General features: G+C 39.9%; 1 long non-coding RNA gene across 2 annotated transcripts in view; it reads left to right on the top strand.

The window, feature by feature from the left end:
- The window catches only part of LOC125282667 (uncharacterized), a 54,186-nt gene extending 28,458 nt beyond the window's left edge, over positions 1–25,728 (top strand). For both annotated transcript variants that reach the window (XR_008960790.1, XR_008960789.1), the window contains 4 exons: positions 10,075–12,542; positions 16,686–16,933; positions 18,589–18,682; positions 25,104–25,728. This is a non-coding gene — a long non-coding RNA (uncharacterized LOC125282667). The remainder of the gene's footprint in view (positions 1–10,074; positions 12,543–16,685; positions 16,934–18,588; positions 18,683–25,103) is intronic.
- The last annotated feature ends 947 nt before the right edge of the window (positions 25,729–26,675 follow it).

Here is a 26,675-nt window from a genome sequence, read left to right as displayed (position 1 = left end):
GAGAATAGTTTCCTTGTTTCCCTGGGGCTCCCCTTAGATTTGACCTTCTTGGCAGACCTGCCAAAAGGTATCAGAGTCACCAGGCACACCCCAGAACATTGATATGTTTGGAATTTAATCAAATGCCCCACAAAATGGGACTATTTATTTTATCCTTGGAAGTGCTCACTTTAAAAATATTTAAAAGTGATCAAAATGCAAATTATTAGGATTCTGCTCTTCACAATGAGCTCTTTAGGATTTACGTATTTTGATATACACCTCACACTTCCCAAGAAGGGAGGCCTGGCATTTCCCTGATTCCGACGTGTTAGTTCACTGAAGGGTAAAAAGATGGTGGGTGTGCAATCCTGTTTTTCAGTGGTACTTTTTTGCCTTGTTTCTTGGCCTCTCTTTTCTTTCAGGAGGGGCCTAGAAAAGCCTCTCACAGGAGTCTCAGGTGGCATGGTTTCACTGCCCGGAATTACCAAGCTATGAGTTCCAACCCTGTGGCTTTGGAGGCAAGGGGTAGGCAGTCACAGGTCTGAAAGTCAAAGCTCACAGGAGGCCAACAGTCCAGGAACCAAGAGAGAAAGAAATCTACTGCTGCTTAGCAGTCCTTTAACTCCCCACTTTTTACTCCCACAGTGCCCCCTGACCCCACCCTAGTGGCTGCATTAAAACCTCTTTATGAGTCTCAATCCTCAGACCCACCCTTCTCACCTGACTCTCAAAAAAGCCCCAGGCTCACCCACTGAATTAAGATCTGTGGTTCCCACTCACCGCTACGCTCTACCTCTAAGCTTTGTTCCTTTGTCCCTTTGTTGATAGCACTCTCTCTTCTTTTCCTTTGCCCTCAGAGGAAGGGTTTGTCCTCCTCACCAAACCGAATGCCCCCCCTTAGGGCTGATGATCAAATATAAACACCCCCCCCACCACCATGATCTTATCTCTTGGTTAATCTCTCCATTTGGGGGCCACTTCATCCTTTCTAACAGTTATCTTTCCCCATGTTGTAAGAAAGTCCTTAACCAACATGTCAAATCATCAAACACGTCTTTCTCCTCCCTGTCCTCGTGGGCATTGTTGAACTAGTGCCTCCACTGACTGGCTCCACTTTCTCAGCCCTTTCATTCCTTATTCCTTATACCCTTGCAAGCTGACTTCTGCTGGAGCGATGTTATTGAAAGCCTTACAAGAGTTGGTGAAGTAACTATTTCACCTTTGACTCTCAAACATTAAAGTCAGCTGTTTTTCTTTTTTTCTTTCTCCATCTCAGCCTCACCCTTCCCCCCTCCAGGGCATACGACCCTGTTGACATCCCCTTTCTTGTTAAAACACTCCCTGTACACTCTGGTGGTAGTTCTACTCTTGCAGCAACGAAGTTTTCTCATTTCCTAAATGGCTTCTCCTTGGCTGAGAAAGAAAAGCATTCCCAGGATTCCTAACCTCTACTCCCATTCTTTTGCACCATCCCTCCCCTCCCTTCTCCTCTTCCCTCCCTTCCCTGCCCCACCCCACTCCACCCCTTTTCTCTCTCAGCAGGGTCAGCCACTGCTATGGACTCAGTGACTGACACTTATCTGTAGAATCAATTCCCAAATCCTTTCCTCCAAAAAACTCAATTGCCTCCTGGGTTCCAGACCCATAATTCTAAGAATCTGCTGGATGTCTCCTTTTATGTGTCCTGCTGGCATCTCAGCACAGAGTTTTCAATACCTAAACCATCCTGTTCTCCTCGAAACCTACTCAACCTTCTGCTTCTTTATTTTTGTAAACAGTGCGAATATTACCTTAGTCATGCAAACTAAAAATATTTGACTCTTTGCTCTGCCTCACTCTGTTTATTTAACTCACTTTTTATGTTCTGTTGTTTCCTGAATTGTATCTTGGCCTCTCTCCCTCCTTTCTGTTGCAATTGTTATCACCCAAGTTTACGCATTCTCTTCCTCATAAGGACTGCTGCGGTAATCTCTCGGGTGGTTGTGTCCTTGACTTTGTGTTCTTTTCTATTTGTCTTACATACGTCAATCTTCCTGAAGCCCACTTCCAATGAAAGTCTTTCATCATTCCACCTCTCTGCTCAATTAAATTTGTACTCTTAAAAATGTTATTCAAGGCTTTCCATATGTTGGTCCTAAAAGATTTTTTCGAGCTTAATTCTCAATACTGTCCTATAATTAACCTATTTTCTAGTCAAACCAGATGGCATTTCCTAGTTATGCCCAATGCTTTCCAATTTTTGTCTTTTTGTCCCTACTCTTTCTTTTGCTTAATACCCCCAAAAGTACTTTTGTTCAAATGCTGTAGAACCTATCACTTCTCTGAATCCTTGCACAACTTAGTTTGAGCTTCCTTGTTTTGAGCTGACCTTTGTCAGCTTAAGAGTACCTGTTTTGAGAGCTTGGCCTCACTACTTCTTTCCTTTCCAGTTTGTAAGACCTTTGTGGGAAAAGAGTATATCGTAGACATCTTTAGAATCTCATACAGTACCTGGGCTAGTACCTTTTACATAGTTGGCCCAATGTATATTTGTTGAATGTTGAATTAAAAAAATTATATTCTTAGAAACTTTATAATTAATTTCTTGTATTTTGTTTTGGAAAGATCTTAACATTTTTCTTCTATTTATTTTTTATTTTAATTATTAACTGGAAAATACTAGAAACTATGCCACATAAACATTTTCACAACAAACTCATTTCTGCTCAAAGATTACTACTCTTACCAACATTTTTAGAGTGATCATAAATTCCTATTTAAATAATTTAGACCTACTGGTCTTTGCATATTACCTCATGATCCTATACATCCAGAGGAAAAAATTAAACTTAGTCAACTACCTGGATATTAGCCCTCCAAATTAAAAAATAATAATAATAACTGGAAAATACCCTTAATAACTAACAACAACAACAACAACAAAAAGAATTGGTTATTGAGTGCAGGGACCATGCGTTAGTACCTTGTTTATTTCTCCCACAGGATTAAATCCAGTTCTGAGCACATAGTGAATGACCAGTTCTCATCGATCAATTATAGACAGTTGATTTACTTCTAAGAGACTCTTTCGGAAACTTTCCTTGATCCCTCAATCCAAGTGAAAGCTGACATGTGTAGACCAAACCTGTGTCTAGAGCCATATATTGTCTGAGAACTAACCAGACAAAATGTTGTCAAATAAGTGGTTGTTGACAAAATTCAAGCTTTGTTAAATGAGAATAAAAAGTAGTTGGCAGATGGGATCCAAGTCTTTTTCAAAGCATTGTTTTTTACTGTGTGTGTGTGTGTGTGTGTGTGTGTGTGTTTCCAGATGCACTTGTATGTTTTTCCCTGCCTGCAGAGTGGAAACAAGCAGTCCTATCTCACTTGGGGCAATTGGAGCCCTCTTCAACAGGTAAACTCCTCTAGCCATCTCAGACCATTTCTGTGCTACAGGCAAAGTTTTCTTCTTCCCAAACTTTATTTTGAAGCAAATTCAAGGAAATTCAAAACAGCAGAGTTGGGTAGAAAAAGTAAGTCTTTTGTTCAGCATGTACAGTTTGAATCGTGTCAGGAAATATTGCTACTTCCATTTCATTACACTTTACTTTGGAGGAACTTTTTTTTTTTTTTAACAAAGTCAGGAGAACTCTAAGTCAGGAGGCTGTCCATAGCTGAGCCTCACGGACAGATGGCCGGCTCAAACACATAACAAAGGGTCTGTTGTGATGTTGCCAATTCTATTTCATGAAATCTTTTTTGGTATAAACTGGAGAAAGCACTTTGTTCAGTTAAAGATTTTTTTTTTTCAGCCAGTTGTCTTTGCCAAGGTCAATGTTTCTATTACATGGGGGAAGTATACACTCCCTCTGGTGGCTGATTTAACACATTTGTCTTTACCAAAACACCCATGGATCTCAGTACCTTGAGTGTCCTAGTGTGATGTGCATTCATCGAACAAATATTAATTGAGTTCTTATTATATGTCAGGCAATGTACAAAGGTAACTAGAGTTGGAAAACCCAGGGTCTTGCTCTGGGTCTGCTACATACTAACCACTGGGCCTGATCACCAGGCAGGCGCCTAAACTCCTTGTCCTTCATTTTCTTTTTTTTTTTTTTAAAGATTTTATTTATTTATTTGACAGAGATAGAGACAGCCAGTGAGAGAGGGAACACAAGCAGGGGGAGTGGGAGAGGAAGAAGCAGGCTCATAGCGGAGGTAACGCCGGGATCACGCCCTGAGCCGAAGGCAGACGCTTAACCGCTGTGCCACCCAGGCGCCCCTGTCCTTCATTTTCTTAATAAAGAAGTGTATATCTTCACTGCTTACCTCCAAGCATAGTATCCAAGATCAAAAAAGATGAAATAACAGCACGAAGGATCATGTGTTGTAAATTAGATGAAGTCACTTTAATGCTAAAAATAATTCAATCTCTTTTTCTTGCCCTTGGAATAAAATCCAACCATATTTCATGGATTCATGGATTCAGTATAATCTAGACTCCGCATCTTTACCAATTTCATCTCACACCATTCATCTGCTGGAGAATCTCATGCCTCCATACTGGCCAAACTTCCATTTCCTTGAAGGTGTGATTTCTCCCTCAAGACCTTCATATGTACTTCCTCCTCTTCCTGGTAAGCTCTTCCTCCCACTCTTCACCTGCCTTTTATTCATCCTCATTTGGAAGACACTTTCTCAGAAATTCTTCTGCCAATCACCAACTCTAAAAATGGTTCCCTTTATTATGTTCTTTCATAGAAGCTATTTCCCTTCATTTATCCCATATAGAAATGTATTTGTTTATTTTATTTTTTTACTTTACGTATTTTTTCACTCTGCACTAGAATGAAAGCTTCGTGAGCACAGGTACCATGACTGTATAATTCATTAATATATACCCCACACCTGTAAATAGCATCAATTAGAATTTTGAGACTGTCTGGATGAATGAATCTTGTGGAGTGTTAAGGGAAATGTGAATTCATTATTATCTAAAAATAAAATAATATATAATATCTAAGGAAAAAGGAGGAAATGCAGTTTGAGAAAGAAGAGGTTGGTGTGCTTGACAAGTATTATTGGGATATGGGCTTTAAAAATTATTTTAGTTATGTACTCAATCATGTTAATATCGTATATTTCATGACCGTGTAATTAAATAGAATTATATAATTTTATATCTAAACTATTTGGAAATGATAAAACTTCCATCCAGAGATGTGAAGTGATGTATCTAAAGTCACACCGGACAGATACAGGACTAGAACGTGTGCCTCTGATTCAGTTCTTCTCACTACCTCGTGTATATTCACGTTCACCGTTATTACTATAAGACCTCATTTTTTTTTTTTAGTTTAGAAACAATTTTTTTAAGTCGATTTATTTATTTAAGTAATATGGGGCTCAAACCCACTACCCCAAATCAAGAGCCACATGCTTTTCTGATTGAGCCAGCCAGGAGTGCCAAGACCTCATTTCTTAGTTTGGTAGGTTTACTGAACTGCTGTGTTAATTCCAGACTAAAGCAACTATAAACAAATTGCTTAATACTTCTCAGGCATCTTTCACCCCAGTGTCCTGGAATTAAACAGACGTGTATCTCTGTTCAAGTTCTTTCCTCCTTCCCTCTCTCCTTCCTTCTGTCTTTCCTTTTTTACTTTTCCCCTACTGAGGGCATTTTGTCATCCTTGTGTTCAGAGGGTATTTTCCTTCTGGAAATGCATGCTCTTCAGTTCTGGGACATTTTCTTGAATTATTTCTTTGATCATTTCTTATTCTCCATTCCCATTGTTTTATTTTTCTACAATTCTGCTTTCCCTTCAGACTGTTTAATTTTTCATTTCTGCTATCATCACATTAATGATAACTCTTTATAATGTTCTTTGACTATTTCTTTTTAAAACAAACTGATCTTGTTTCAAAGGTACAATGTCCTTTCTTAACTTCCTAAGAAAACAAATGGCACTATTTCTGAAGGTTGTTTTTTTCTTTGCATTCTTTGGTCTTTAGTCTATGTTCCTTTTTTCCCATTAGTATGTGTTAGTCACTGTCTTTCATGTTGAGGCTTTCCTCAAATGTTTGGTGATTCTTGGATGTCCATTCTTATGTAAGAGAGGATAAAGTTGCCAGATAAGTTAACACTCAGTTAAATTTGAATTTTATGAAACAATGAATACATTTTTAACATAAATATGTCACAAATATTATATTTGTATTTTCTAAATTTGGCTATCTTAAATGAGGAGCACAAAGCAGCTGCAGAAAACTCTGTGTGCAAGGGCGGAGCTCATTGACTCCTGGGTGTCACCAAGGTGATGTGGCTGAACCATTTCATTAGGGGACGCCTGAGCATTTGTATCTTTAGGTCTTCACTGCAGGGCTGGTCAGAGTCCCAGACCCAAATCATTCAGTCTTCAGCCAAGGACTGAAAGCATGGTTGTTAGTGTTCTGGGAGCTGAGGTGGGACAGGACGTTGCTGTGTTCGTCATTCAGAATTCGTACTTTCAAGGAATCTCTTTGTTTTCAATAGAATATCTCTGTCTTCAGTAATGGCTGTCATCCCTCTGTCAAAGATTTTTCTGATACAGCCTCTCTGGAGAATAAGTCTTCAGTCTTCTGCCAGGAGTGGGAGGAGGCTTCTTCCCAAATAGACTATCAGAAAATCCTGTATCATCTTCAGCTGCATCCCCACTTTCAGAGGTGCTTCTTGCTGCCAATTTCTGAACCTTTTAGGGGTTTTGCAGCACAAATCAGGGTTGCTTCTGGGCTTCGCCCCCCGCCCTCCACCCGCAACTTAAATTTCAGCTTCATGGTTCTGCTAAGCCAGTTACCACTCAACCATCTGCTTTCTGTCTTCTGAAATGTTGTTGTTGTTGTTTTCTTTCTTACTCTTTTTGTCCTTATGGGTTAATGTCTTTCAAATCAATCTCTTTACTGTCTTTTTAGTGGGTTTTGGAGATGGGGTATAATGTAAAGCATATGTTAATCTGCCATCTCTAACTAGAAGCACAGCCATGAATTTTCAAAGTGACTCCAGAAGAGTCATTTAATTGCTTTTCTCTCAATTTTCTCTTTTGTAAAATGAGAAGACTAGGAGGGAGGGTTGTTGATGGACCCCACACAATATTTTATGGTTGTGTAATCTTCCACATTATCATTTTTAACTGAGTCCATCAGGTTACAACTTCCTAAGCCTTCAAAACAAATTCTGTGTTCAGTCTTATAAGGAAGACAAAGACACAGTCTACTTTTTCAATTATATTGAGCCTCTCTGCTCTGCCACTTGTCATCATGGGACCTTGAGCAAGGACTTCTCTAAAATTTATTTCTCCTAACATGGAGACGTTAATGTCAACTTCTCTCATGGGGCTGCTGAGATTAGCAGATGAGTGAATGCATAAGAGAGTGCTTCACATCTGGAAATTTGTTAATGCAAATATTAGTTAATGTTGTTAATTTTTGGATTAGGCATCTTCTCAGAACAATAATGCCTGGCTTTTTAAAAGTCTTCTGGTTGAAGAATTGTAGTATTTACTTTTAATTGCCCGGAATACTATGATTAGTGCAATTAGTTCCTGCAGGTTGCCAGTGAATCTGTTCCTATCAGACATGAATACTATTAATGCTGCTAATAAGGGTCATTCCTAATTGAAAACTATTAATGTGTCAGATAATCCACTAAGTGCTTTATATACATCATCTGTAATGTTTCCAACCATCCCGCAGGGCAAGTTCCATTGAACCCATTTTACAGATAGGGAAATTGAGGCTCGTGGAAGTTAAGCGGCTTGGCCAAGCTCATTCATTCAGTAAGTGGTAAGGTCTATCTGGCAGGTCTATCTGGCACCAAAATTTATGTATATTCTTTTCCTTATGCCACAGTGCCTTCTTAACTCTTTAAAACCCACTAATATCTCTTAAAACATTGAGGCCAGAATGTGAACAAGCTAAGTACGGTAGCCATAATCAGGCTCCTGCTAGTCTCAATTCCGACATCCCTACAATGGATTCTGAATTCCAGCCATAAGAATCTATTGGTTATGCTTTCTCATGTCCACTACTTTTGGTCCTGCTATTTCTCTCCTTAAAATATCATCTCTCCTTCTCTCTGTTCAGTGACTGTTTATCCACCCAGAGGGGCTCCATCGGGGTCTAACCTCTTTGTGAGTCTTTCCTTTACTTCTCCAAGCAAAATTAATTTCTCTCTTCTCTATGTTCTGTGAGCGTTTTAATTTGTATCCTGTAAAATTGCCTCTTTTTAACCATTTTTGATCTACAAAAATTACAACTTTATATCATTTAACCAAATATCTCCTTATCCCATTATATTATAGCTGGGGACAGGATGTGTCTGTTCTCCCCTGCCCTACCCGTGAAACTTTAAGTCTATGACAGTTAACCATAGTAAAAGCTAACCTTCTGAGGCCTTACTAAGGACCAGGATTGTTCTACACACTTGACATGAAATTAGTCTTTTAATCCTCAGAGCAACCCTACGAAAGTCATATATGTATATATGAGGAAACTGAGGCCCACAGAAGCTAAATAACTTGCTCAAACTCTCAAAACGTGGTAGAGCTTGGATTTGAGCCCAAGCAATCTGGCTTTAAAATCCACTGTGTGTGTGTGCATGTGTGTGTGGAAGCCGCGGGGGGAAGTTATAAAATACATAGTCTACCACTTCTCTAAAAGCCTTTCTTTACTATTCTGTGCGTTATGTTTTGTTTACTAATATATTCCCTGGACCTAGTACAAGACTAGGTGCCTAGTAGATGCTCAGTAAAGAGATAAATGAATGAATTTGGTATCAGTCATGTTTATTCAGCACCTACCCTGTGCTCCTAGGTATTATGGTACTAAACGCCAAGAAAACTAAGGCCCAGCTCCAGCCCTTGTGGAGATCACAGACCTACAGGGGACCATGGCAAGCAGCACAGCAGTTATATTGGAAAGTGACTGCTAGATTAGAAATGAGCATTAGGAGAGGTATAAAAGGGCTCCTGAGCACCTGGTAGGGAGGAAGAGGTGGTACAGGAAGCAGCTGAGTCCTGGGGGGAGGGTAAGGGTAGAATTATCCAGGCAGGAGAAGCAGGTTATGCAAAGGTCCTGAATGGGGGTCAGGTGGCGGGTAGGTACAAAGAAGGCATTGGGTGTTCAGAGCAGAGCAGAGAAGGGCTGGGGCTGTGGGACCAAGGGCTTGGATTTGACCCCTAGTTTAATTAATTACTGCTTTTGTGATGTTAGGTAGATTTCTTAATCTTCTTGTGTTTTAATTACTTTTTTTATAAAATGGGTATAACAACAGTACCCACCTGGTGGGGTTGGAAGGAAGATTATCTGAGGTAATACTTTTTTTAAAAAATTTTATTTATTTATTTGGGATAGAGGGAGAGAGCGAGAGAGAGCACAAGCAGGGGGAGCAGCAGCAGCGGAAGAGGGAGAAGCAGGCTCTCCACTATGCGGGGAGCCTGGCGCAGGGCTCGATCCCAGAACCCTGGAATCATGACCTGAGCAGAAGGCAGACACTTAACTGACTGAGTCACCCAGGCACCCCTGAGACAATACTTTTAAAGTACTTAGAATAGTGTCTGTCTGGGTTAGGGAAAATGCTCAAAAATCGTTCTTACATAATTAATTTTCCTGTATGTAGAGTTAATGAAAGAAAATACTTGCTTCAAGAGAGTTACAAGTTTATGATTTTAGAGCCTCTCAATGGGTTTTCATAATTATAAAATAATTAGAATAATAGCCATCACTTAAATATTGTGTGCCTAATATGTATCCTGTAGCATTCTCTCCTCAAAACAACCTTGAGAAGAACACGTTAATGTCTCCATTTCACATGAGTGCATTGAGGCTCAGAAAGGTTAAATAACATCCCCACACTCGAAGAAGGAGAGACAGGTTTTAAACTAGGCATTTGCCTCCAGAGTCCTCGAGCTGAGTCACCATGATAGAATGCCTCCGGTTTTTAAGTTTTAAAATGAAAATGAGATGTGTTGGGTCCTAGGTCATTCTTGGTTTAATGGGGCTATTTGAAAACACAATATAATATAAGTGAATGAATAAATATTTGTATGTCAAATTCTTGGTTTCCATCTCTTCAAGCTTCTTCCAATGGATAGATGTCGCCCCAATCCCCTTAAGGACAATCAGTAAGTAAAACCTTGCATAGACCTAAAAGTGATCCCCTTGTGGCCAAATGTTCAAGAAATAGTGAGGTTTGCCCCTTCTTCATTCTTCATCCTCTCTTTTAAAATTTTAACCCAAACCCAAGATTTCATTTAAGGTTTTAGACTGAAGTCTTCAAAAGAAAATATTTTTGACGAATTTAAGAACTTATGTAGATGAAAGAGTTAAGGGCAAGGCTCTGCTTTGGAAACTTGTGAACTTGGGAAAGTTATTTAACTTCTCTGTGCACCAGATGCCTTATCTCATAAATGGGGATAATAATAATAATACTTGTCACAAAGGTTATGACATAAAGAATGAATGAGTTAACTCATAAAAAATGCTGTGTATGATGCCTGGAAGACAGTGCAAAAGTTATTTCCCTGAGACCATTTAACCAGCTAATGGCAAAAAACAGAATTCTCTCCCAATCCTGTTTTCTGGGCAAGCATTTTTTTTCAACAACAGATTATTATGAACACTCTTGATATAATTGATATTTGAGTCTCAGGGTGTGTGTTTGCTTCTACGAACTGATTCATATTCATTTACTCTTATTCTTTTTCCTTCTGGTATTGTAATTTTTTTTAAAAAGATTTTATTTATTTATTTGACAGAGAGGGAGACAGCCAGTGAGAGAGGGAACACAAGCAGGGGGAGTGGGAGAGGAAGAAGCAGGCTCCTAGTAGAGGAGCCTGATGTGGGGCTTGATCCTGTAACGCCAGAATCACGCCCTGAGCCGAAGGCAGACACTTAACCGCTGTGCCACCCAGGCGCCCCGTCTAGTATTGTAATATTAACTCCTTAGGTAAAAAACCCTTTGATAAATTTCTGAACAATAGTAATCATCCTAGCTCAAAGCTGAACGGTTGAATTTATGGTATGTATCCTTTAAAAATTATTATTAACTTAGAAGAAAAAAAGCAGTATCTGATATAAAACTCAAAAAATTTGTGTTTGTTTCTAGCTGAAAAATCCAGAATTACCAAAGTATTAAAAATCTTCAGAAATAGCTGTAGATGGAGCTATTAAAGTAGACAGTGGCAATGATGTTGGTATCTGAAAAGGAGGTAATTGCAAGGCTTAAAATTTAATATCTTTTCATTTTTGGAAGTGAACCATTATATAAAGACCCAAACTCAAGTTATCCAGAACTTGCAGTTAGAAACAGAGGAAAACTTGTCTCCTGTTCATTTTATATTATGGAGTGTAAGATTAATCAGGGAAATTTTGCCATGAGTTGGGGAGATGTAGCCACTCTTCCCATTATTTTCTTCTAGCCCGGCTGAGGAGCTTAGGAGTGATTCACAGTGGAGGGAATAAGGATTAGGGGGCTAACTGTATTATGAGAAAAAGCATGTAATTCGACGAGGTCATCAGGAAATCATTTCCCAAGGAGGGCCCTTGTCTTTGAAATCCTTTCTCACTCTTGGTCTAACAAAGCCCTAGTTCATTGAACCTCAAAGGATGAACCCAAGCAGCTGGTTTGGGCTGGCCAGCTTTGATGGCTGGGGCGTTTGAACTGCAGTGGGGTTAAAATGGTCTATTTCAGTTTAATTATTTGTGTATCTGTCCAGGATTCCTCTCAAGGAAGAATGGGCTTCATCCTGTGGGAAATGAACATCTCTCTGTAAGTAATATAGGGTCTTAGACAAAATAAAATTACTTTTTTCAAGAGCTCAAGTTGATGTTTTGGTGAGTTAATTCATCCTATATCTTGGTGCTTCTGTGGTCCACTTGGTTTGAGTGAGAAGTATCTGCACTTTGACATCTCTGTGCCTGCTATTTTCTGCAATCTAGAAAACTCCTCCACACCTTCACACTTTATTAAATGCTGCTCTTTCTCCAAGGATTCCCTTCTGTAACCTTCCCAAATCATTGAACTTCAAAATCCAAAATTAAAATAGGATTTTAACATCCCTTTGTTGTCCTGGGGGAAAAGCAGAGGGACCAACGCCCTCCAGACTTACTTTCATTTCAGAAAAGATTGTTGAGAGTGTATCAGAGGATGGAATTTCCTAAATTTAGCCTTGTCTTCAAAGAGAAGGGTTAATTTTCTTCTACAGTAGATGTCTTCCTTTCTGGGCTGAAGAGTTGCTGAGTTTGATCTCACTAGAATATAAGTTCCAGGAAGGCAAGGACTTGTCTAGTTTATTGTTGTATCATGAGTGCCTAGGACATTGGCACATAGTGGGCTCTCATTCATTTAAATGAGTAAATGAATGACCCAGTGTATCGGTCAGGGTAGATTGGGCTGTGCTGTAATAACAAATAATGTTCACATATTCGTGTTTATTTCTTATGCATCACAGGTCAGCTGGAAGCTCTACTCCACACCTTCTCACTTTGGAACGCAGGCTGACAAGTCAGTTACCATCTTGAAAGTTGCTTCTCACTGCATAGAGGTAACAAGAGCTCTAAGTTTCCAAAATGCAATAGAACATTCTGATTTGAAAGTGATATGGGATCCTTTCACTTACAACTCTTTGTGCAGACAGGTGGCCCTCCTCAAACCACACAGGGACACGGGAGTATGTGTGCAGTCTTCCTATGTGCTACGAAAGTATTGATAGCAATGATAACTACTACATCAAGAGCAGCAAGGCTATAGTTGAAGTATTTTAGAGTAACTCGTCCATTGTTAGAATGTTAGTGAGGCCATGAGCCAGCTCTATTTCTCAGAATGACCTTTAAAGTCATAATTCAGGCACTTTAAGCAAGAGCAGTATCATGCCAAGGGGTTGCAAATTGGTTCTTGGGGGCTGAAAAAGATTAGATCTCTAAGCTCTCCTAAGGGTCACACTACATGGATAGATACACAGTATATTTGTGGTATTTAAATGTCATAGTGGGGGTAATTAGGGAAAAAAAAAAAAAAAAAAATATATATATATATATATATATATATATATATATATATATATATATATACAGGCTCCCTAGGAATCAATAATGAAAAAAGGTTGAGAAACACTCCTTTAAACCAATGAGAGGTGAGCTTATATCTGGACTTTTTGTTGCTGGTGTTGTTTAATGGGAGTTATGGCTCCCTAGCCCATATGGATTGTTTCTTCTGGTAGTGAGGAGATGATGCCTACACTCAGGCCACTTTCATAGATGGGATCCCTTCCTTTGCCGTATCTGCTATGCTCTAAAATGTACTCTTATCTATAGGTGTACAAGGCCTACACCTAGAACATTGCTAACGTTAGTAGCAGTAGTAATTTCATCGTCAAGGCAAAGTTCACCCCCTGGGCCATCATTTAGGATAATCAATACTAAATCAGGTATGTTCTATGCTAAATAATGCACTGACTGATACTCTTATTCTGATATTTTTGGTCATGAGACTCAGAAATTTAAGTCTCAGTCTTACATTGGCTAAACATTTGCTGATTTCCTAAGAAAAATCTTATTATAAAGACAAGGCAAAGGAAGCAAAAGATCCCTTTCTTATTTCTTAGCAAACCTGGGTTAGAGTTTTTGCTCGCTGTGTTTCCATTGCAGCTTGAGCGCTTACTCACTGAGGGACCTCCTCCACGTTGTACGATTTCTTTGTGCCTTGGTTTCCCCATAAGTAAATAGGAATAATAATAACACTTACCTTATAAGGTTGTTGGAGGCATTAAATGAAGTAGTGTATATAAGTATTTTGAACAGTGCTTGGTGTATAGGAAGTCCCAGATAAATAGTAGTCATTGCTAGCTACATTACGTTATTGTTATTATTCCTCACACATTGTCTTCAGCTTTGTTATAAATGCAGGTTCCAACCCTTCTTTTTTTATGGCATATTTTCATATAGCTCAGTTTTGGCTATATTATTACCTGTGGCAGACACTGTAGTGTGCTGGACACAACCCCATCTGCAACTTGCTCTCTCCTAGAAGCTTTCAGAGGTTTGATTAGGTATGCCTGTGTGACTCCATGAGCTCTAGGAGGAAACACTGGATGGAACACCAGGAAAAACTATTTCAAAGGACTATACTCAAAAACCATGGTTCTTTGGCATTTAGTTCTTCCTACCTTCTACTTACCATCTGAAATGCAGATAGATTTTATTCCTGTTGGTGCAACAGCAAACTTTTGATTATGAGGCAACAACCATGATACCATCACTTTAAGAAAAGTGCAGCAGAATGATAAAAACCTGTCAAATCCACAACAGTGTAGTTGGACACCTCCATCGCCCTAGACAGACTTCTTGATAGGTGGAAGAAACAATGCCGAGCTGTTGAAATTGCTGTTTTCTCTTGCTTGCAGGGAAGAGAAAGCATTCTATTTTTTATTTTTTTGAATTTTTTATTATTTCTCAATTCAAGTATAATTAACATACAGTGCTATATTAGTTTCAGGTGTACAATATAATAATTCAACAGTTTTAGGAATTTCTCAGTGCTCATTAAGATAAATGCACTCTTAATTTTTATCTGTTTCAGTCATTTCTCCACCCACCTCACCTCTGGGTAGCCACTAGCTTGTTCTCTATTTAAGAATCTGGTTTGTTGTCTCCTTTAATTAGAAGGAAAGCATTTTGAAATGATATACTATTTTTATTTATATGGAAATCTTTCTATAAATCTGAACGCTTTATAAATGTGAATGAAAAGTGAAAAAATATATATTTATAATCTACTGGTAAGAGGTATATTCCCAGAACATAGTAGTAGTGAAAGAAGTCTTTTAATTTCTTTCCCCAAAACTTATAAAACACAAGGATCACTCCATATGATACTAGAAAATAACCATTGGTTCTTTTTTAACTTTTATAACTTATTTTATTTTATTTTTTCTATCATGATTGAGATAAGTTTTCATATAACATAGTATAAGTGTAAGGTGCATAAAATAATGATTTGCTATATGTATACAGTGCAAAATAATTGCCACAATAATGTTAGTTAATATAGCCATCACCTCACACAGTGTTTGTGGGTGTGGTGAGAACTTTCAAGATTTACTCTCTTAGCAACTTCCAAATGTACAATAAAGTGTTAACTATAGTCACCATGCTATACATTACACCCCTAGAAATTATTCTTAAAACTAGAAGTTTGTACTCTTTGATCATTTTCACTTATTTCTTCTCACCACCCCCTTCCTGATGCACCATTCCTGGCAGTCACCAATCTCTTCTCTGTTTCTATAAGTTCCGTTTTTTTTAGACTCCACATATAAGTGAGCTAATACAGTATTTGTCTTTTTCTGACTTATTTCATGTAAAATAATGCCTTTAAAGTCCATTCATGTTGTCACGAATGGCAGGATTTCCTTTTTGTTATGGCTGAATATTAGTCACATATATATACATGACTAGTATATATATATAATCAGTTGCATTTTGGGGTGCCGGGGTGGTGCAGTAGGTGATCCAGCTCTTGGTTTTGGCCCAGGTTGTGATCTGGGGTCGTAAGATTGAGCCCTGTGTTGAGGTCTGTGCTCAGCATAGAGTTTGCTTGAGATTCTCTCTCCCTCACCCTCTGCTCCTCCCCCTGTTCTTTCTCTCTCTAAAATAAATAAATCTTAAAAAAAAATCAGTTGCATTTCTATACACTGACAATGAATTACCTAAAAAAGAAATAAAGAAAACAATCCAATTAAAAACAGCAATAAACAATGCAGCACTAAGGAATAAACTTAACCAAGGAAGTGAAAGAGTTATACACTGAAAACTGTGAGATATTGCTGAAAGAAATTGAAGATGACACAAATCCTAGAACTTCTGCTTATACTGTAGTTGTAAGGAGGGTTGGAGAGATGGGATCTGGCTTCCATACTGGGAGGTGGGCCTTACCTCCCATGAAGATTCATATATGGAAGGGCATTTTCCAAACATCGGAAGAGATTTAGGATATTAGCCAGTCAAAAAGAATGATTCTGCACATCTAAGAGGTAGAATCAGAATTCAAAACCAGATCTCTCTAACAATGACATCAATACTTTTAGCGACAACACTGAAAGCCTCATAATTTGCAGCGAGGAATCTAGTTCCCCAATTTTTAAGATAACAGGGCTCATAATATATTTATAATGGAATGTTTCTTAGCCATCAAAAAGAATGAAATCTTGCCGTTTACAATGACGTGGATGGACTAGAGGGTATTATGCTAAGCAAAATAAGTCAGTCAGAGAAAGACAAATACCATATGATTTCACTCATATATGGAATTTAAGAAACAAAACAGATGAACTTAGGGGAAGGAAAAATAAAATAAGACAAAAATAGAGAGGGAGGCAAACCATAAGAGACTCTTAACTGTAGGAAACAAACAGAGGATTGCTGGGGGGGGGGGGGAGGGGGGGGTAATTGAATGATCGGCATTAAGGAGGGTGCTTGATGTAATGAGCACTGGGTATTGTATGCAACTGATGAATCACTAAATTCTACCCCTGAAACTAATAATACAATATATATTACCTAAATTGAATTTAAATAAGAAATTAAAAAAAAAAAAAAAGATAACAGGGCTCCCATCTGGTGAATCCAGGGGTATAAAAACACTATTTAGTGCGTATTTCTAAGTCACCTTTTCCCTTTCTTCTCTTCAGAGGTTTCTTCAAGATCCTGATGGCATTCCCATGGGGCAGATTGACCAAGAGAAGACTTTGTTTACTTTGACAGCTGCACTGATAACTGTATAAATTGCAGTAAGGAAGGGGTTTATCCGTTGAGAAGAATGCAATCCTATAATAGGCAGATGTGACGGACGGCTTGAAATGAGCTTTGGAAATGGAATCATTAGGAAAGTGTCCTTATTCACCTTCCCTTACTTCTTCAACAGGTTTCCATAAAAATGGTGAGTCATGGCTGAACTTTTCAGTTGTTTTCTGTACTTGCTTACTCATACACCCCCTAGTCCTTTGGGGAGGAGTAGCAAATTTGGTTGAAAAGAAGCTAGGCCATCTTGTTTTTGCTAATGGGTGGAGTCACTGTCAAAGGTCCTTGACCACGCCTCCTCCTACTGTTGTTGCAGGAAGCACTCTCAACCTTTGATCCTTGTTTCCTCTCTCTCCAGGGGAGGTGGGGATTTCACCAGCCTCTTTTGGCTGCTGTCTCCTGTGGTCAGCTGGGAGTTAAGGTGGGCTAGTGACTGGCTGGTTATGTAGACTGAAGGGCTATCTGAGGACCCACTTCTTTCTACAGGGCTCCCAGGTCTGTATTTAGAAATAAAGTAGAAAGTCTCATTTTGTGTTCTCCAATGCCATTTACTAGATAATCTCAATTTCTGCTTTATTAGGTCATTGATAAAGTTGATATTTTGGTTTCCGTTTGGCTACTAGAGCATAAATTTGTCTTAGACTAAGGAAACTTCAGAATTAGACTCCCAGGTTCAAATATATCTACTTAATGAATTTGGCAAGTCAACTAGACCCCCAGAGCCTCAATTTCTCCAACTGTGAAGTGGGGATAATAATATCTGCCTCACCAATATATAACCGTAGTAAGGATAAAAGAGCTTCCATGTGTTAAGTGTGTTACCTGGTCGGACCCACAGTAGGTACCCAAACCATGTGAGCTGAATAAAAATTTTTAGAAAGACAGGATCTATTTACCTTTTAAAATAATTATTTAAAAAAGCTAGTCAGGAAGGGTAAAAGACAATTAACATGGGTTCTAATTTGGTAACATTGCATGTAATTTTTTCCCCCTCCTTAATAATAGCTATTACTTATTGAGGACTTACTCTGTACTATAATTTTACCAAAATTATATTCAACCCTTTGAATTCAGTGCCATGATAAGCAATCCCATTTTACAGATGGGAAAACTGAAGCTTAGAGAAGTTAAGTAGAAAGTCACAGGGCTGGGGGTGGAGCTTGGGCCTGTCTGGCTCCAGAATCACTACTTGTAACCATTACTCTCTCCTGTGAGCACAAAGGAAAATTTGGCTCCGTCCCTCCCATCACATGACTGCACATTCCCAAACGGTGGAGTGTAAGAAAGTGAAATTAACTTTCCCTGTGAGCAACGTATCAGAATTCAAACCCAAGTCGGTAACCTACAACACCTGGTAATCCATGACGCTAAGCAATATTGCTCTCATCCTGGGTGCTGTGTAACTTGTCTGCATGGGTAGATGCAGTCCTAATTCTGGCCCTGAGGTCAGGAAGAGAACAGTGAGGTGGGGAACTAACTGTTCAGGCTATCTGGATGTGAATTGACACCCATACCCATCAGGACTCCTGGTTTGTTTACTCATCTCAGTTGGCTACGTAAGTGGTAACAAAAGTGGCCGGGGCCTGGTTTCATTTGGAAAGCACTGGCTTGTTATCTACCTAGGTTTTCCCTGTCTGCTGAGTGTGATACCTATTCAGGGGCAAAGTTCTGTTGAATAAGCAAGCTGTCCTTCAGGGCAGCCATCCAGCTAAACAGTCCATCTATTGAGAATCTGAGCTCTGGGCAATGAAGCACTATTGTTATTACAATATATTCTAATTCTTTCTTCACAAGGCAGGGTAGGTTCCCATGAAAAGAAATCCCGTGGTTGGCATTGGATGTCATTTCTAGTAGCATTTTTCCTGGCACTGGCTTCAGGAACTGAGTGGTAAGATGTACTCATGTAAAGGGATCCTGCCTGGCGGGGGGATGGGATGGGATGGAGTAGGGAAAGGCGTAACCGAGGGGCCAGTCCCAGGCCTGTCCCAGACACATAAACAATGCGCGACTATCATGACCCTACACAGTAGTCCTCGAAGGCAAAGTTAGGAGAAACTGTGTCGTGTGTGTGTGTGTGTGTGTGTGTGTGTGTGTGTGTGTGTGAGAGAGAGAGAGAGAGAGAATGATGGAGGTGTGCTCTCATCAGATTCTTATTTATTTGTTTGTTTAGGATTTTATTTATTTATTTGAGAGAGCACAAGCAGGGGGAGCAGCAGGCAGAGGGAAAGGGAGAAGCAAGCAGTCTCCCCGCTGAGCAGGGAGCAGATGCAGGGCTGGATCCCAGGGTCCCAGGATCATGACCTGAGCCAAAGGCAGACGTTTAACCCACCGAGCCACCCAGGCAGATTCTCTTTTAAAAGGGGGGTCCAGACCTCAGAGTTCATCTGATGAAGGATTTAAGTCCTATTTAGTGTTGTCTCTCTTTTATATTCCTCCTTAAGTTCTGACTTCAAACTTTTCAGCATCTTAAGATCTGAGTTCGTTACATTAGAAACTGAGCATTGGAGTGCCTAGGTGACCTTTGGCTCGGGTCATGATATTGATGAGGGAACAAAAGGCAGGCTGAGGACAAAGCAGAAACTGACACCCCGCAGCCCCTCCCCCGCCATGGAATGTATGTGATATTCCTCAAGCACCCCTGGCTGCCCTAAAGGAAAAAGAAATAGTTAACCTTATAGAGACCACAATCTTGCAAGACTTGAGTCTCCCTCAGTTTACAAACATTTTAGCAGTCTACGAGAACAAAGCATTTCTATCAATAACCTAGCTTCCAGAAGGGAATGTAAATACAATTAAATGTCTTTATAACCTGCAGCCCACAGATACTTGAAGCTGGCAGAGTGTAATGTATCCGGAAAGTTCCCAGGTATCTTCTTGTTAAGGCCTTGTTAGGGGGGTAAACAACCTTAGCTTGACAATAGCAAGGCCTCTTGTATCCTGTGAGTCTTCTTTAACATATGAAAGTACTTTCTTGAAACCTCCGCCCCCCAACCCCATAGTATATAATCAGCCACCCCTCACAACTTGGGGCAGCGGCTCTTTCTGCCCACGGGGTCCTGACCCCGTGCTTTAATAAACCACCATTTTGCACCAAAGACGTCTTTGGTCGTCGCCTCCAGACTCCACCTCACCCCACCCCACTGAAACTCACCGATATCCCACAACCTCATCAATCTCAGGGTCCTGGGATTGAGCCCCACAGCAGGCTCCCTGCTCAGTGGGAAGCCTGCTTCTCCCTCTCCCTCTACTGCTTCCCCTGCTTGTGCCCTCTCTGTCAAATAAATAAATAAAATCTTAAAAAAAAAAAAAAAAAAAGAAAAGAAAAGAAACTGAGCACAATACCAGTATCAAAGAACTCTCATTCATTGGGAGTTATGATCAAGTGCTTCCTATGTAAAAAAGCCACAATGTACAACCTGCACAACCATCCATGGCAGTCCTGCTTTGGACAAAAGATATGAACAAGATATAGTTCCTGTTCTCAAGAGATTCAGAGTCCAGGACCTAGAGAGGACTTAAATGGCAGCTGGAAGGAGTGGAAGATTCTTTTCAGCTGGGGGGTTGTAGCATTCGAATTGGGCATTAAGGTGGATGAAGAATTGGGACATATGGAATGTGAGCACAAAGGATGGTCTTCGAAAAAGAGCATAGTGTGACAAATTGTAAAGGGGCCAGACTGCATGACTATGTATTGAGGCAAAGGGTGTGTGAAAGAAAGTAGTGAGAAATCAGGTGGAGAGAGGTTGAAACCTTACCCTTAGCCCAGTGAAACTGATTTTCAACTTCTTACAGATCTGTACATAATAAATTTGTGTTTTTAAGCCAATAAATTTGTGTTAATTATTAAAGAATCAATTGGAAACTATTATAAGGACCCTAAGACAAGAAGCAAAGCTTTCTTCTAGCAATACCACATAGAAGAAAGGGGTCCAGTCCTGGAGAGCTAGCTCCTTGGCCACACTGGCTGAGACCACTGACCAGCTGCTTTGTAAGACAGAACTAGACACAGCTACTTCTTCTGGATTTCTTCCACTGAACTTCTCTCATGGGAAGGGCAGAGATTTACTGCACTGGAATAGATGTATATTCTGGGTATGGATTTGCTTTCCATGCCCTTCTACCTTCCTATGCCTTCTACCACCACACTAATCATGGGCTAACAGAGTGTCTCATCTACCACCATCATAGTATCCTGTGTAGTATGATGTCTGACTAAGCAGGTCATTTCACACCAAAAAAATTACGCAGCAATAGCTTCTACCCATGAAATTAACTGGGCTTACGGCACACTTCCATCATCTGGAACCCGCTGGTGTAACCGAAAAGTCTTTGGCTTACTGATCACAGCACCAGCCGAGAGACAAGCCCTGGAAGGATGGAGTTCTGTTTTACATGGTGTGATACACACTTCAAATCAGGAACGGTGACATGTGTTATCGTCCCCACTGTCCCCAACCATGGGTTCAGGAATTAGGGAGAGGAACGGAGAGTGGCTCTGAGTTCGTTTCCTAGGGCTGCCATAGGGATGGGCCACAAACTGGGTAGCTTACAAGAGCGATTTGTCCTCTTACAGTGCTGGAGTCTCAAAGTCTAAAATCAAGATGCTGGCAGTCCACGCTTATGGACGCTCTAGGGAAAATCCATCATTTGCCTCTTCCAGTCCCGGTGCGTGTCAGCATTTCTTGACTTAACAGCTGTCATCAGTCAAATCTCTGCCTCAGGGTCACACTGCTACCTCTTCTTCTCTGTCTCTTCCATGTGCCTCTTTTAAGGACACTTGAAGTAGGAGTTAGGGCCCGCTTGATAATATGGGGCCCTCCTTATCTCAAAATTCTTAACTTCATACATCTGAAAAAACTTTTCCCAAATAAGGTAATACCAACAGTTTTGGGGACTAGAACGTGGGCATATCTTTTTGGGAAACACCATTCCACTCACTGCAGCTACATCTGAATCATAAGAGCAGCTCTTTAAAAAAAGGAGAGAGAGAGAGATTTCCTTGGGCATTCTGAGGGTGGTATCTAGAAGTCTATATCCATAGGTGGTTCTTGTACATCTCGGCCATGGACCCGCGTTTACGCACCACAGTATGTCGCACGCACGGCCCTTCAATTTTAGATCGCCAGTGTCACCACTTGCTAACCGTATTACCCTGAATAATTTACTTAACCTCTCTGAGCCTCAGTTTCATCTATAAAATGGAGGTAAAAGTAATAACTTTTACAAAGGATTCTTGTGAAGATTCAATGAATTAATGCACGTGAAGTGCTTAGAAGAGAGCCTGGCTCGTAGTAAGCCCTCGGGAAGAGTTTGCTATGGCTGTAATCATTATTGCTACTGTTTTTATCATCATCGTCATTATCATTAGTTATTCCATGATGTGAGAGCTGGCTTCCCAGCCATGGCTTCCACCCCACTGTGGTTGGGAATTTTGCCCCATACTACCCAGTGTCGGGGGGTCACAACCATCTTTCAACTCAAGCAGGAATGGATGTCGGTCTTCACAGCATCCTTACAAATGTCAATCATCTGTCTTAGAATTGCTACCCTAACAGAATACCATTTTCAAATTAATTTTTATCCGCCCCAGTTTGGATGCGGTAGTCTGATTTACAACTCACAATTCTAAAGAAGGACGACGATAGGTTGGGTTGATTTTCCAGGTTGCTACAAAATATTGTGTATCGTGCCTGCTTATGTGCTGGCAGCTTTCTCACTGTAACAGCAGAGTTGAGTAGTTGTAACAGAAATCATACGGCCCATAGAACATATAATATTTACTATGTGGCCTTTACAGAAAAGTTTGCTACGCTAGGTGTGCAAGGTACCAAGAGGCACACATCTTTGTTCCTGTTCTCAAAGAGTTTACAGACTAGGGTGGGGAATGGGGGAAAAACCCAAAAGCAAGTAGAGTGCACAAATGTCTCTTTGTGTGAACCATGAGAACAAGATTATAAAGGAGGAAATGATTAGTTCTTTCTATGACAGTTTCAAGAAAGACTTGGAAGAGGAGATGACACTGAGATTGAGCATCACGGCCGGTAAGATTTTGCTCGGTGGATACCACAGGGTATTTCAGAGGGAGATTTAGTAGGATCAGAGGAGTCAGGAAAGTAAGCAGAAAGCATGGGAATCACTCAGTAAGTTGCCCAGTGTGGCTGCAGCATCTGTTGTGTGGGGGGGACAGAAGGAGTACGTTAGGCTAGTGGTGGGCGGGTCCTAGAGAGAGAGAAAAAAAAAAACCCAAACTCTTAACTATGACGTGGGAATCCCCTTTCTACCTTGTAGCCTTGATCAGAACTGCTGTGGCCTCCTGGATGACTTTTTTTTTTTTTTTTTTTTGTACAACTGATACTCTTTATCTTTAACCATGTAAAGATGGGAAAAGGAGTGGGGGTGGATCCGGTCATCGTGACATTAGCCTTCTAATTTATGTCTTTGTAAAGATGTTTGCATAGCAAAGTTATTATGTTTTATGATTGGGAAACTATGAAAACTCCTCTGGAATTGATGGCCATTCGTTACAACAGGAATCTAATTTTTCAAAGCACGGTGTGGACAACACAGAAAGAGTCCAAAGATAAAGAGAGAAATGCCTTGAGGCCCACCCCCCAACCCCAGCCATAGTCATATAAAAATGACAAGTAAATGAGTTTTGAATAGAAGATGAGAAAGCCAGTCATTGTTGTAGGAGGGGATGTTCCAAGAACAGATATTTCACTGACAAAGCTGTGGGACTGGCCCATCACACGGTGCACAGGAAAGATGCTCTCCTTTTCGGCATTCTTTTGTCATTGAAAACTGTTTTCTTGATTGCCCCATCCTTTAACTCTGAACTCTGATGGAGGATAAATTAAAACTCTGTGATGTTCTGTTGAGAGAAGAAAGGTGAAGTCGGAAGTGCCCTGGGAGGGGTTGGAACTGCACTGAGGGCTACAGAACCACAATCATAGTTACGCCATCGTAATTCACAAAGTTTCAGCGGATTGTATTTGAACTGTATTTGACTCATTCTTCAGAGGATTTCTAATTGTTTGCTATTACAAATTGACCCTGAATATAGTATCATGTTCTTGATAAAGAATTGAGGAACTGAATCTACTCTATTATCTCGTTTCTTCACTTCTGAAATAAGGATATTGGAAAACTTGGGATAGAGGGGTGGAAGAGCATTGGATTTGAGGTTAAGAGATTGGGTTTCCCAAGATAATTCTAACGCAGTTGTCTCTAACTTGCTATTATTTATTCTGTGATCTTGGACGAATGGCCCCTCTGAACCACAATTTCTTTATCTGAGAGTAGTACGTAGAAATCATATGACACTACTAAGAACATTAAATTAAGTAAAGGAGAATTATAAACTAGCCAAGAAAGACTTCATCTTCCCCTAAGTTTTGCAAAAAATCAAGAAGAATTTAGGTGATAAGAAATAATAAGTTTTATACATGCTTAATCAATTGTCTTTAACATATGTTGAGAGCCTGAAACATAGTCTGAACTCTACCCAATTTTCTCACTCTGGGTAATCTTTCTTAAAAAAACAATATGGTACTATTTAGGATTATTTTGTGGTAACAAAAATTATAAATAATCTGAATGTTTAACTAAATGACTAAATAAAATAGGATGCTACTTTGTGAATTATTACAGGGTTCTTTTTATGGGTTTATAATTCTACAGCCCCTGCTGAAGTCTCTTCCAACTTTAAAAGCACAATGACACCTTATACAATGTATTTGAAATCACAACATTAAAGTGGGGGTATATTTTTTACAAGGAAAAACAGTATAAAAATATGTGGAGTTGTGCTTGGAGAAAAAAGAAAATCACAACATTGAACATGGCTACTGACACAACGTAGTGCCAGAATCTGTGATAATTTTCCATAGATTTTCTGGTCAGTGGAGTTGGATTGAGAAAAATCAATCAGTAGCCTACCAATGCAACACGCATAAGGCTAAGAAATCCTAGACTGCTGGGACAGATAGAATGATATTTCATTTCTTCCTCACTGTTTGCCCTCTGGCTCATTGACTCAAGATTTTTACATATCAAAAAAACAGGTAGCCATGCTTCAATTAGGTAAGTGCTATGTTTTGAGGAAGCCATAGTTGTCTTACTCCCCATCTGCTATGGACTGAATGTTCGTGTCCCCTCAAAATGTATCTGGTGAAGCCCTAATAGGATGGTATTTGGAAGTGGGCTTCTGGGAAATAGTTAGGTCATGAAGGTAGAACCCCCACGATGGGATTAGGGCCTTTATGAAAGAGAGCTGAGTGAGTTTGCTTCCTCTTTTTGCTGTTCACCAGGTGAGGATACAAGGAAGCAGTCCCTCACCAGACACCACTGGCACCTTGATCTTGGACTTCCAGCCACCAGAACTGTGAGAAATGAATGCTGTTTAGGACTCCTGGTCTATGGTAGTTGTTACAGGAGCCTGAGTGAAGACACCGTTGTATCTCTGATCCATCTTTCAATCTCATTTTGCAGAGTGTTCCTTCCAGAAAGCAGGAGAGTCAGCTATGGGATGGTGGTGATAGCGGTGGTGGTAAGCGTGTTACCACGGTGCCTGTGCGTTCTGGGGGTAGAGTTCCCTCAAGCAAAGCGTTGTCGGGAATTCAGCAACAGGTAACCAGCAGCTTGGGTAAAAGCACAACTTAGGCAGTTCCAAGTTTCAGAGACCTGAGTAACAAAGGTAGCAACCGTTTCACTGTGGGCCGGAAGAACTGATCTAGGTGAGTTCCTGGTAGACACTGGCCGGAAGCTGTGCAAATTGATCGCATTCCAGTTATGCTTTCGAGGGAAGCTGATGGATACAGAAGGCAGAGAACAGAGGTCAAACCAAAAATACTTAGAACTTTCTTGGCCTAGAAAATCTCTTCAGCACATTGTTCCAAAGGCCCTCTAAATTCCAAGTAAACAAATATAAAAACTTACTCCAAGATTGTGAACCTCTTTTTTTAAGTCATGCCTAATATCCCAAACATGAATTTGCTTGGCATTTCTCGCCATAGTTAACACAAGATACGTTGCAAACTGTTGGTATATGCTGGTGGGAGAATGAATTAATGACCGTGGACACAGTTTTATTTTGGCTGTAGGGTAGATATTAGAATCACTCAAGTCATTGCTAGAAAATAAATGCTTGTCGTGAATGATGAAGAACTAACATCAGGGGCCAGATAGACCATCTTATATGTTACTTAATTTAGTCCTTACTACTTTTGCAGGTGATCAAAGTGAAATTCGGAGATGGGTTACATAATTTGTCCTAAAACATATTTCTAGCAAACGACTTAAGCAGGATCCACATTTAGTTGTCTGCATTATTGATGGACGTCCACGTAATATGAATTCAGTAGAAAAGAGGGAAGGCTTAAGGAAAGGGGGCCGGAAAGAATCTGTGCCCCATCTAGGAACTCCTCACAAACTCTCCAAGAAGATTTAAAATTCCAGGATAAAAATTCTAATCCCTTTGTTTAAAAACATTGTTCCTATTAAAATGCAAATGTAAGTAGGAGTGGAAAGATTAACTATCAACTCTCAGTCATTGTCACATCTATGACAGTTACCCTTGGCTCTCTTCCTGAAAGTTGACTTTGATAAGCAAAAGAACCAGCGTGCCAGAGGGAACTAGTACCCTAGGTAAAGATCCTCAGGCTTAGGAGAAAGTGGGGAGCTACTCTAGTATTTTGGTTCTGGCATTGTATAATGTATGCTTGTCAATATTTAAGAAAAAAAAAAAATATATATATATATATATATATATACACACAAGTATAAATGAGAATCTGACAAAGAATGTGACAATAAAAACAATTATCCACTGATTAGTTGGGGACTTGTTTGGCTACCTAAGACAGAAAATCCAAACAGTGATG

The sequence above is a fragment of the Ursus arctos genome, unplaced genomic scaffold (genome assembly GCF_023065955.2).
Source record: "Ursus arctos isolate Adak ecotype North America unplaced genomic scaffold, UrsArc2.0 scaffold_21, whole genome shotgun sequence".
NCBI classification, from domain to species: Eukaryota; Metazoa; Chordata; class Mammalia; order Carnivora; family Ursidae; genus Ursus; species Ursus arctos.
The sequence above is the reverse complement of the archived record's forward strand: the minus strand, read 5'-3'. Positions and strand labels throughout refer to the sequence as shown.